Genomic DNA, 13529 nt, shown 5'->3' with positions numbered 1-13529 from the left:
CTTTCCCTTGCCCATAATAGATCAGCTCGTCGATGCAACAGCTGGACATCAGCTCCTCAGCTTCATGGACGCCTATTCTGGGTATAACCAGATCCTCATGCACAAATCCGACCAGGAAGGCACATCTTTCATAACGGATCGCGGCATGTACTGCTACAAGGTCATGCCCTTCGGCCTCAAAAACGCCGGAGCCACCTACCAAAGGCTGGTCAACCACATGTTCAGATCTTCCATAGGCAAATCCGTAGAGGTTTACGTGGATGACATGCTGGTCAAAAGCATCAAGGTGGACGATCACGTCAGGGACCTCGCAGACATGTTCGGAGTCCTGAAGGAGTATCAGATGCGGCTGAACCCAGCCAAATGTGTCTTTGGGGTTCGGTCAGGAAAGTTCCTTGGCTATCTGGTCAGCCAACGGGGAATCGAGGCCAATCCAGAGAAGATCCAGGCTTTGATCAACATGAAGTCCCCAAGAACACGCAAGGAAATCCAGAGTCTGACTGGAAGAGTCGCCGCCCTGAACCGGTTCATCTCGAAGTCCACTGACCGGTGCCTCCCTTTCTTCAAAGCTTTAAGGGGAGCAGGGAAGGGCATAGAATGGACCCCCCCAATGCGAGCAGGCCTTTCAAGATCTGAAAAGGCACATGGGGGAACCTCCCATCTTATCCAAACCAGAGGAAGGTGAAGAACTTTTTCTCTACCTCTCTGTTTCTGACTCGGCTCTCAGCTCAGTTCTGGTAAGAGAGGTCGGCGGTGTACAACACCCCGTCTTCTATACGAGCCGAGCCCTCGCCGATGCCGAGACCAGGTATCCAAAATTCGAGAAGATGGCTCTCGCCCTGGTCAGCTCGGCTCGGAAATTAAGGCCCTACTTCCAGGCTCACTCGATCGTCGTCTTGACCGATCAGCCGCTCAGACAAATCCTGGCAAAACCCGAAACTTCGGGTCGGCTCATCAAGTGGTCAATCGAGCTCGGCGAGTTTGACATCATTTATCGTCCCAGGACGGCCATCAAAGGTCAAGCCATGTCAGACTTTATCTGTGAGTCGACCACCTCGACGGAAGACCCACCGTGCGCCGACGCTACACCAACAGCGTCCGATCCGAGCACAATCGACGAACGCGGCCAGGTTGACCTCCTCACCTGGACCCTCTACGTGGACGGATCTTCCAACGCCATGGGAAGTGGAGCCGGGCTTGTTCTGATCTCCCCAGAACAGGTTGTGATGGAGTATGCTCTCTGCTTCAGATTCCAGGCGTCTAACAATGAAGCAGAGTATGAGGCGCTCATCGCCGGACTCAGACTGGCAAGGGAGCTCGGCGCGACCAAACTGAACATCTTCAGCGACTCCCAACTCATTGTCAACCAGACTTTGGGAGAGTATGAGACTCGAGAGCCTAGCATGACTGCCTATCTCGAGAAGACCCGTTTGCTGCTCGGGAACTTCCACTACTACAAAATATCCCAAATCCCGAGGGCAGAAAACTGCAGAGCCGACGCCTTGGCACGCCTGGCCTCGGCCACAGACACCGGATCCGCTAGGCACGTCCCAGTTGAAATCCTGGACAGACCTAGCACCACCGAAAGCGAGGCCGCCGTTATACAGACCGAGGTCGAGCCGAACTGGATGACGCCGATCATCAGGTACTTGGTCTCCGGGATCCTCCCCCCAGAGAGGGACAAGGCACGTCTCGTCAAGACAAGGTCGGCTCGGTTCAGCATGATTGATGGTCAGCTCTACAAGAGGAGTTTCTCCCTGCCCTACTTGCGGTGTGTCACTCCCCAAGAAGGCCAGGATGTGCTGAGAGAAATTCACGAGGGGATATGCGGAAACCACTCTGGAGGGAGAGCCCTCGCCTACAAGACGATCAGACAGGGTTACTTCTGGCCCACGCTGAACAAAGACGCAGATCACCTCTCCCGCTCTTGTGTCAAATGCCAGCAGTTCGCCGCAGTCCCTCATCAACCTCCCCAGTTGCTGACCTCCATATCCAGTCCCTGGCCATTCGCGCAGTGGGGACTCGATCTGATCGGCCCTATGCCGAAAGCAAAGGGGCAAGTCACCATGGCCGTAGTAGCAGTCGACTACTTCACCAAGTGGGCCGAAGCCGAGCCCCTAGCCACTACCACGGCCGAGCGGATGAAGACCTTCGTCTGGAAGAACATTATATGCCGGTTCGGCATGCCGCACACCATCATTGCGGACAATGGCAAACAGTTCGACTGCAACAAATTCAGGAGTTTTTGTTCACGTCTGAACATCAACTTGCGCTTCACCGCTCCTTACCATCCGCAGTCGAACGGACAGGTCGAGGCCATCAACAAAATCATCAAGAAGACCCTAAAAACTAAGCTCGACAATGCTAAAGGGAATTGGCCTGAACTCTTGCCAGAGGTACTATGGTCCTACCGAACTTCCTATCGCAACTCCACGAAGGAAACACCTTATGCATTGGCATTCGGAACTGATGCTGTCGTCCCGGTCGAAATGGGGACTCCTTCATTCCAGACCGGTACATACAATCCCGAGACCAATGACACCGGACTTCGGCTCGGCCTGGACATAATCGAGGAGAGGCGAACCGACGCCAATCTCTGCCGAGCCGCTTACCAACAGAGGGTAGCCAAATACTACAACCAAAGGGTCAGGCCCAGGAGCTTCGGATTGGGCAGTCTCGTCATGAAGAAGAATCCACTTTCCGTCAAGGAGAGCTCATTCGATCCGAACTGGACCGGACCATACAGGATCACGGGCATAGTCAAGCCTGGCACTTACAACTTGGCCACTTTGGCCGGGAAGCCTCTCAAGCACAGCTGGAACGCTGAACACTTGAAGACTTATTATCAGTAAAAATGTAGTTGGGATCGGGGACTGTCCGACCTAACACTTATTCCAATCAATGAAAAGATGAACACATTTTGACTCATCTTCTTTTTAATTTTTCGAAGCAAACACTGGGGACTCTACTCCTATGCACTTTCAACAAAGAGGAGAGATCTAAGTGTTTCCTTCGAAAAAATAACAAACACATGTGCCGAGCCGAAGTGCCATTTTCGGCCCGACGCTCGGTACATTACAGACTCATCAGGTCTATAAACTCATGTGTCGAGCTGGCGCGCCACTTTCGGCCCGACGCTCGGCATATTACAGACTCATCAGGTCTATAAACTCATGTGTCGAGCTGGCGCGCCACTTTCGGCCCGACGCTCGGCATATTACAGACTCATCAGGTCTATAAACTCCTGTGCCGAGCTGGCGCGCCACTTTCGGCCCGATGCTCGACATAGTACAGACTTATCAGGTCTATAAAAATCCCTGTCCGAGCCGAAGCGACTTTCTACAGTCCTAATGTTCAACAGGATATTTCTAAAAGAAAAATATACACTCCAACCAAAACTTTCATCGTGCATGCCGAGCCGATCTGAAAGTAGGTTTGGATATTTTTCTCAAAAAAACAAAATTCCTAAATATCTCAATGGGTATGCCGAGCCCATCTGGGATCACTAGGGTTTTCAAAATTCCTACTTAATCTTCATCATGCTTATCGAGCTGATCCGAAGACAACTGGGAATTTATCATTGCTATTTATCTCATTGCGATCGGTATGCCGAGCCGATCTCAAAGCATCTTGGTTTTTATTATGTTTGTTACTTTTATCGTTTTCTTATTCATGTGTTACTTGTTATATCTTTAGCTTAAATCTCCGAGCTGAACTGACAATAACTTGGCTCATAAAGAAAACGCTGAATAAGTTGACAAAAATAAAATCTAAATATACAAAATTGTTCCAAAATTAGTCAAACCCGAGCCATATCTCGGCTCGGGGAGAAAAAGTAAAAACATGACATAAAAACAAAATCAATAATCATGCAGATCGCTCGGCAGGGCCCTCCAGGATCGGCTCAGTAGACTCCTCGGGCGTCTCCTCGCCGAGCTGCACCACCTCAACCCCGCCGATCTGCATCTCAGCATTGGGATCAGATTCGGGGACTGGGGGGATCGGGGTCGGCTCGCAGTCAGGCAGCGGAAGATCCTCCGGAGTCGGCTCGGCTTCGGCGGGGACTTGGCGATCGGGAAGAGGAAGCTCGTCCTGCTGACTTCCCTGGGTATTTTCCTCACCGTCGGACTCGCCGAGGAACGAGACATCCCAATCCGGCCTCTTCGACCGGATCTCCTCCAGAAGCTCCTTATACCCCTCGAAGTGGGCATCAGCAAGTGCCTGGGCGCTCGGCACTCCAGCTTGATGTCGGAGCTCGGCGGCTCTCCGTTCGGCAGCCTCGATGTCTCGCTGGAGATCGTCGGCGAACTGCCCCAGGTCAGCCACCTTCTGCTCCGAGGACACAAGCTTCTTACCGAGCCCAGCGACCTCCACCTCTTTCTCGGCCAGCTTGGACAGCAGACCCGCCGACCGATCGCGCTCGGCCCTGACCGCCCGCTCGGCCACGGCCAGCTTCTCCTTGAGCTCCAGGATTCGCTCCCGAAACCTCCCCATTTTCGCCTCGGCCTCGACGGCGGCGTGGGCGGCTTCAAATTACCTCATGGCGAGCTGCAAAAACAACAAAAAAGAATTTATTATTAATCCGAACCGAGCGGATAAACGTAATCCGAAGTGAAAAGGACTTACCAACATGGCTTGCCGGGATGTGCTCAGAGCTTTGTGGCTGAAGCTCGGCTCCTCCTGACCGGCCCAGAGCCCCTCCTGCACCTTTAACGTCATCACGCGCTTGAGGCCCGAGACGAACGGCTTGAGGGAAGGGTCTACTTCCACCGTCTTCAGGGGCGCCGAGCCAGACGCTTCGGCACCAGGACCACTGGGCTCGGCCCGAGCTCTCTTCTCCACCCGGGCCTCGGTCTGGGGAGCCTTCCTCTTTTCTGCTTGCCGAGCCGGTCTCGGCGCAGAAGGTCCAGGCTGAGCTGTCGCTGCGACAGGAGCCTGGACCGGCTCGACAGGGGCCCGCCCCGCGGCCCTCATCTGGACGCTTCGAGCCTTCCTCTTCCTGAGACGAGCCTCCAGCTCGGTGGGTGCCATTCCCCTTTCGGCTCGCGGATTCCACCTGGGCACAAACCAGGAGATCCCGCTCGATCTGATCTGGGTTTCCCCGAGCAGAAACTTAGTTGACAGGTATTCTGCTGGTGAGTCCCTGATCGCGGCGATCTGGTCCTTGAGCTCGCCCCTCAGTTTGTATTTGCCCCAGCTGACTGCAAAGGCGAAACCAAAAAGAGTTAGACAAAAAAAAAATAATAATACAATTATTACAAAACATGTACAAATTGCCCTCGGATCGGCCCCAAACTTCCAATGCCCACCTGGAATCCTAAAGGCTCTGGGGATCCGAGCTGAGGTAGCGTTGTTCGGATCGGCGAACTCCCAATCCCCAGAGACGAAGAAGTATCTTTTCTTCCATGTCTTATGGGAGGAGGGATTCCCACCGAAGAGTGGCCCCGAATACGCCTGGAGGTTGTAGAATCCGAGCTCGCTCTGCTTCGACCTCAGCGCGTAGTTGCAGAACAGGAGATCCTTGTCTGGCACACACTTGTGCACTTTGTGCCACAAGATGTGCATAGACAGGATTATCCTGTATACATTTGGGTTCAGTTGGTGTGGCGCCGCGCCGATCGTCGCGAGCCAGTCCTGCAGAAAGGGGTGCAGGGGAAGCCGAACCCCGTTCTCGAACATCTCGGGGTACATTGTCACCCATCCTTTTGGGGGTCGGCTCGGCTTCTCTCCCCCGATCGGCAACCTCGTCAGCACAGATTCGGGAATTAAGTACCTATCCCTCAAGTCCCTAAGATGATACTCGGTCATCTCATTGGGGATCTGATCGGCCTTCCACGCCAATTCCTCGTAGAAGTCTGGGTCGATCGGACTCCCCGTCACCTGCTGAGCCGAGGTCGAAGCATCATGACCCCTGTCCCTTTCACTGGAGCCCGAGGTGAGTCTACTCGGGATGGTCGCGATCGGCTCAACGTCAAGAGGTTCCTCGTCACCACCTTCGGCCATCCCTTGTTCCCGGTCGGAACTCAACACCTCGGGATTCTCCTGGTCCCCTCGAGCTCGGCGTTCCTCGCCTGGGTTGCGACCCAACGCCGAGCCGACCTAGTCCAATTCTTCGGACAAACCGTCCCAACTTGCCTCACCCGCAGGTGGGCTTCGGCTCAGCTCGGCCTCACTATCTTCTTCAAAGGCTTCCCCCGAGCCGAGCCGGCCACTCGAATCAGTCTCAGACATGACAAACACCTTTTCTCACTCTCTCTCTTACCTTTTTGAATCAAAAAGTGCCTTTTTCAAGAACACCAAGAACAAACCCAGAAAAAACCCGAAAAACACAAAAACTCAAGAATGGACAGAATCACTTACTGGTTTTTGTTCGGCCAATCTCTCCACCCCTCACACACTCGGAATGGCTTCACCTATGGCTACGCTTGCCCGGAACTGTGACCGGACTGCTGCACTGACGACGGAGATAGGAAGAAATTTATGGCGGAGGAGGGAAGAGTTTGCAGAGAGAGAGTGGGAGTTTCTGAAAAAAAATTGGAAAGTGAAAGGGAAGAGAGAGAAAGGCATGATTTATACCCCCATGCAAACCGATCTCAGCCCTTCATTTCTGGCGCTTCACATGCCAGATCTTGACACCTGTCAAGCATTCAAAAATACCCATAAATGATGTGACTCTTACGTTCTCCCATGCAGAAACCAAACGTCCCTTCACCTGCCCCCAAGATATTTTGGCTAAACACAAGTCATCACCTGCTCGGATCTTCAGGAACATAGACCTGTTGGGTTCGGCTCGGATCAGGCAGCATGCTATCTTTGGGAAAGTCTTTTTACTTCAACTTCCAATCCACCACTGTCTGCTCGGATCGGAAGCTGGGGGACTCCTGTTTGTGGATGATTCCACACCAATCCAACGTCCAATCCTGGCTAGACACGTGGCTGGTCAGACTTTGACCTCCACATCATCATTTCTCCAACACTTCCTCCGCCAGCTCGGATCGGGTTTCCACGCCAAGTCATCCGAGGTCGGTCCGAGCCGAACCGATGATCTTCCAAGGGATCGAGTGCCCATCTTTCCATGGTCATCCCGGTTCAGCTCGGCTCGGCACTGAGGTGACCTCCTTTCGAGTTCTGGCGTCGGCCAGTTGGGGCTCGGAGGGATCCCTGTCTTTTGGGTCGGCTCGGTTTGGAATCTCATGTCCGATCCGATCACGCATGGACTTCATGCATACGCATAAGAACATCTGCTCGGTTCGGTTCGGCTCTCCGCCGCCATTCCCAGGAAGAGCACGTTGAGGTGAACCGCCACACTTAAATGCACCTGACACAAATCCTCTGACAGATGGAATGTCCCAGCCTGCATCCATGACTATTGAGGTAGTTTGTCTGGACCTTCCAACCTTGCATTTAATGGAGCATTCAATGCAGCATTGAATGCTGGGGAGGATGAGTAGCTGTGCATGCAACTAGTTCTGACCAAGCAGGTGGGTCACTGGCAACCATTCATTCACATGCAGGTAACTTACTCATCACAAACTCATTTGCCTATATATACCAACTCATATGTGCAAAATCCAGATCTATCAACCTATCCAAAAAACACTTACATAAAAATTCCCACTCACCAAAGAGCATACCCAACTTGCTGAGAATAACCCAGAACATTTGCCTTGTTCTTCCTATTCTCCCAAGTTCATCCTTTGTTCTTCCTCATCTATCATCAAACATCACCACTGATTTCATCATCGGAGTGTGTTTGGCTGGTACCACACCGGTCCATCTCCTTTGATCTTGTGTTTGTCTACAGGAAGATCCCAATCAACATCCATATCATCATCCAGCAGGGCTTCGGATCAGCCAAGTCATCATCTCTACGTTGTTGCATCTACCTCACGAGAATTTGCATCAACACAATGGAATTAGTATTTACTCGTGCACCATTAGGCAATTGAACAAAAGCATGCTATGGGGGTGATGATTTATGGAAGAGATTGGGTGAACAAGATATGTGGTCAGTGGCACCACTATCTATAATCCAATATTTGGAGATATATATATATATATATATATGTGAGACAAGATTAGATGAGTGACAAGAGAGTGTGGATATACCTGTGAAATTTGCAAATGACTAAGTGTTACCATTACGGAGGAGGGTCATGATATGGTTGTACTCTTCGGTTGTAAATTTGGGTACGTGCTTCATTGGATGGTGTGGTTTGAACTTTGTCAAAGGCACCAGGTATATCTACTTATACCTGAAAGTTGTTAACTGAAAAGCCCTTTGGTGGTTTGACTATCTTTCCATGAAACTTGTGTCTAGGTGGAAACCCATTAAGAAACCAGCAACGGTCAATGGTGTGGGTGTCCATATCACAATGTGCCATTTAAGATTCTTGCCTTTGTTTCCCTTGGAATTTTGCGCAATGGGCTACCTGGTGTGGCTGGTACTTCCCTCACATTCATGGCGTGGTGGGCAGTGGTGTCACGATTCTGGGCTACCTCTGTTTGTTTCTCTTGTTGGAGTACAAGAGAATAGGCTTTTCGAACATCAGGCAAAGGTTGCATCAAGAGTATTTTCTCACTCATATATAGCAGAATAGGAATCATTTAATCCCATAAGAAATTGCATTACCTTTTCCCTTTCTTCACTTACGATCGGTTAGCTTTTTCATTCCTCCACATGCGTAGGTTGGGGACCCATCATTAATTATGGATGTTTGTGTCGTGTTTTTGTCTTGGGTACTGGGTTCTCCCATCTATTTGAGTAAATTTCAACGGAAGGTGTAAAAGAGGAATAGGTTTCCAGAGTTACAAAGATCGATGCTCTTATACCATCTCTTTGTAGTAAGGATAAGCACACATTACATCATGTATTACTCTGACAAAAAATTATTTTATTATATTGGAGACTACAAATAGAGGTTTCATTAGGCACGATTTCCTATTTATTACAACTACATTATATAGTAGATAGAAGAATGTTCTCGTTCCCCGGACATGCTATCTCCAACTTTAATAAGAAAGAAAAAAATATGTGGCAACTATTATATAATAGTACGTGGATTGATCTGAACACACTATATTTAATTTCAATAAAAAAGAAAAAAAAAATATGTGGGACCTTCTATGTAAAAGTGGATCAATCTCATATTATTTTGCGTTAGATGCTCTTTATCCTCCCCACAATTAGGGATGGCAACGGGGTGGGTTCGGGGCGGGTTTGCCAATACCATACCCTCCATGCCAGGTAATTGGGTCTCCATCAGAGGTATTCGGGGCCCCTATTATTTTTTTAAAAATAATTTTTTTATTAATAACATATCAAATTAATATAAATATATAATATAATGGATGAAATATATTAAAATTTATCATATTATATTACAATAACACTAAATCATAAAGAGAACACTATTAAATTTTAAAGATATGCAACAAAAATTAAAATATAATTATATAATATAATATTTTTATTAAACGGGTATACGGGACGGGGCGGGAATGAGGATGGCATTACCATACTCGCTTAATCGGGGCGGGTCTCCACGGGAATTTTTGGGGCGGGGAATTTTGCCATCCCTACCCACAATGATGGCTTTGTTGTCTTGGGGAGTGTTGAAGCTCGACACATCCTTTCTTTTAACCTTATTAGCGTTAGTAGGAAGGACAAATCGGTGAATTTAAAGTCCAACGCACTATATATACTTGACGTACTCACTAAATTTGTACATAATCATGTTACAATGAGTTCAAAGATGAGAGATCCCTTACCTTGTGTAGTGGCATATATTCCCATCAGCCCTAACCAATTAAGCAAACTAATATTGAGAGACTAGCAGATCCAATCTAGCATAACAAATTAGCTCACTACTACAAAAAACGTAATATACAACGGATTTTATCCGTTGTGTAAGTTGTCAAAATACCGTCGTCTAATCGACCGACGTCTATTGGGGTACCAATAGACAACGGGTAATATCCGTTGTCTTGTAAACATTAATACAATGGTTTTAATTTAAAACCGTTGTATATACACCCTCAAAAACTAATGATTTAGGAGATACCGTTGTTGCGTACTTATCTAGACATCGATTTTTATTTAAAGACCGATGTGTACTAATAGGCGAGACAACGGTTTCTCTACCCTAATGCATGTATTTTACAACTGTTTTAAGTATAAATACGAGGTGAAATAGTCATTAAGACAACGGTTTATGTATAATAACCGTTGTGTAAAATAACAATTTCAATTTGCTTTTGATGTATATAATGCTTTGGTACATCGGTTTCTATTGAAAACCGTTGTAGGAAGATACTTTAAACAACGGTTTTAACCATATAAACGTTGTGCAATATAATAATTTCAATTTGATTTTGATGTATATAATGCTTTGGTACATTGGTCTTTATTGAAAACCAATGCAATACAGCACTTAGTTATAGTACACCAATGCACGCTCATGCTCAGAATTAAACCAAAAGATATTTCATAAATATAAGTAAAATTACATTACATGATAGGTTTCATAAGTGTGATCAGTTGTACAAAAAATACATTAAGTCAAACTAGCTTAAAAGAAGAGGCACAAAAAAAAAAAAAAAAAACCTAGTTTAACATAACACATTTACTTCCTTCCAACTTGACCCCTCTAAGTCACAAGCATATGCATCCATATCTGCCAACTTCTTATTGCCAACTACAATAAAAACAAAACTAATAAGATACCAATGCAATGCAAAGCAATATTAGGCAAGTCATATGCAAGCTCTAAATAGAAGAATTGAAAACACTATTATAATCCTTGATAATTTTGTATATTTACACATCGATATCTTCTTGGGTATAAGTGTTGTCCTTCCTCCTTCCCATACCTTTTAAAGTAGCTGCCCCAACTCCAAAGCTCTAAGAAAACTAACAAAGTCCCTGTAAAAGAGCACAAACACACACAAAGTCACATTTAGATAAACTTCAGAGAAATTTCAAAAAGATACAAATATTCACTTATTTGGTCAAGTAAGAGAGTTTTGAAAGAAGGAAAATCCACTAACTTTTTGTATTTTGACCAAATATTGTTGGGTCTATGCATTTTTTTCATTGTTGGGTTTCTCATTTGCAGATAAGTGAATATTTTTATCTTTTTGAAATTTCTGTAAATGATCATTAATACAAAGTCTGTGCACAAATCATGTTTGGTCCATTTTCCTAATGCCTAACTTATTATTTGAATAATCATGCAAGCTTTAAAATTTCATTCTAATCCAGCATTCAATCCCACAAGAAATTAGAATACAAAGCTAGCTGCTTGAGGTCCGGACCTCATCCTTCAGGACCAGACCTCCAGTAAGATTGGATTTAGAAATTTAGGTTTGAGGTCCGGACCTCACCCTTGAGGACCGGACCTCCAGTAAGATTGGTGTTTGAGACCTAGGATTGAGGTCTGGACCTCTCCTTTGAGGACCGGACCTCCAGCGGCGAACTTAGTTTTCTGTCAACATGAAGTTGAGTAACCAAGACTAAACAAAAGGAAACAACATTTTGAACAACCAAAATATTGATTCAACCATAAATTCCACCAAATATGGAAAAGGCAAAAATTTGAAAAAAAAAAATAAAATTGAGAAGAAAAGACTTACTTGCTGAAGAAGATCTTGTTCACTTGAATAAGGAGACCACATACTACACTATGGTAGCTAAGTTTCTCTTCCAATCATCCGGAGAAGCCTGTCTGATCTTGTCCCAACCTTGACCTTTTCTCTCATAGTCAATCTTGCAGTTAAAAAAAGAAAAGTGACAATTAAGAAAAGTATTTTATGTTAATCCCCTCAGCTTGGCAGTTTGGCTGCCAAGTGCAGTGTGGTCCACTTCCGACTCTGAAATATGCAACGCTATATGGACAGAGTAATGCACAATGACAATCATATAAACCCAAAACAATTGAAAATGAAAGTAATCACAACCAAATTCTACAAATACTAACAAAAACAATTATATAAGACAAAAACATCAAAATCTCAAAATCAGATTTTAGATTAAAAACACCCTAGTGCTCATTCGAAATTATATCAATTTCATATGTGCAAACATATTATAAAGATTGTTATAACATTGAACCTGTCTGAAATCCATTAGAGGATAGATCCTCTGCTGACGCAAGAAAATTTCTAGCTGCAGCATTCACAAGTATTTCAGCCTACCAAAATGCTGGAAAGTTGATTTCACCACTCTTTTTGCATCTTCCTTCGGAACATCCCCCTCAAAGCCAACAACCTGAAACAAAGGAAACAAAGGAAACAAAAAAAGATAGAAAAACATAATATCTTGAGCTATATATATATATATTGGATCCTTCAAGTAAATTTAGTAAGCCAATATCAAACATGTTTAGAGTAGAAAGAAAAAGTCATATATATGCTAATCTAATAGAATACGTCAAAAATATTCCAAGAGAAATAGATTATGGCTCACACACACACACACACACACACACACACACACACATATATATATAGATCATAAACTAACAGTTGTTACATACAACTTGTTTACTGCATTTCCAAAAATCAAACCAATGCCAAAAAAGATAGAACATGTAAAGCATTTTACCTTCCAGCCTCCAGTATATAAATAATATATTTTCACCTTTGAGAACTGGGCTTGAGAGAAAAATTCTTTGGGTCATCTATGGAGTTATGATCAAGGCTGGTCAAATGAAGGAAAAAGGAATGCTGACTTACATGTGTAATCCCACCTTCATGGCCATGTAATACATATAAGAATTTCATATTGTATTCTCTATATATTGCAGTAGTCTTGCTGTAAGAAACTATAGCTAGCATTCCAATATGGGTTGGACAAAAGGTCATTGCAGACATTATTTATATCTGTTCACAATAAACATGATGAGGGATGCGCACTTGCAGTATTTCTTTTATTATATCATCAAAGCAGCTATTTAGAGAGCTAAACTAACAACATGTACCAGTATGGTCTTCTTTATTTCCTTGAAGTGTCGAATATTGTTCAATAACCTTGTGAAGATATGTAAACATGTTTTTTTCTAGAGAGAAGTTCTAATTGAAGAAATAAAAACAAAAGGCAAAAAGAAAAAACATAATAATTAAAGAAAACCCCAAATTACAAACCCTAACACTAATTTTCAATAAATCTGAGGAAGTACATATAGAGAGAAAGGGGGAGAAGGAGAGGGAGAGAGAGAAAATATACCTTCAACCAACAACAAGCTTGGCTCTTCTCCAACTGAAACTCGACCGACAACCTCTACAACGAGCCTTGAATTTATCTTCTCCAACAACGAGCTTGGCTCTTCTCGTCGTTGGGCGTGATATTTCTGGATCTGGGTTTGAGCGACCCAAAGTGGCGGCTGTCGTTCTACCCAACCTCGACCACGATTCGAGTAATGCCGATGATGTCGCCAGCGGTGGAGAGAGAAGGGGAGAACTGATTTAATTTGGGTTTTGATGAGATCGAGAGAGAGAGATAGAAAGGTGCGATGAGAGCTATTTTGGTC

The 13529-nt window shown here is 45.5% G+C and overlaps 1 long non-coding RNA gene across 4 annotated transcripts; it reads right to left on the bottom strand.

Moving 5' to 3' along the window:
- Positions 1–10556: 10556 nt before the first annotated feature.
- On the bottom strand, positions 10557–13052 carry LOC147291447 (uncharacterized). Of its 4 annotated transcripts, none has more exons than XR_015121410.1 (5): positions 12605–13052; positions 12113–12268; positions 11635–11767; positions 10873–10924; positions 10557–10697 (listed from the first exon to the last, which is right to left on the bottom strand). It is a non-coding gene; the product is annotated as an uncharacterized LOC147291447 (long non-coding RNA). The 4 variants fall into 4 exon arrangements; XR_015121411.1 differs by having other exon boundaries at positions 12736–13052; XR_015121412.1 differs by having other exon boundaries at positions 10559–10697; positions 12113–12166; positions 12736–13052.
- Between the last annotated feature and the right edge of the window lie 477 nt (positions 13053–13529).

This window comes from Dryas octopetala, chromosome 3 (genome assembly GCF_963921425.1).
Source record: "Dryas octopetala chromosome 3, drDryOcto1.1, whole genome shotgun sequence".
NCBI lineage: Eukaryota > Viridiplantae > Streptophyta > Magnoliopsida > Rosales > Rosaceae > Dryas > Dryas octopetala.
The sequence above is the reverse complement of the archived record's forward strand: the minus strand, read 5'-3'. Positions and strand labels throughout refer to the sequence as shown.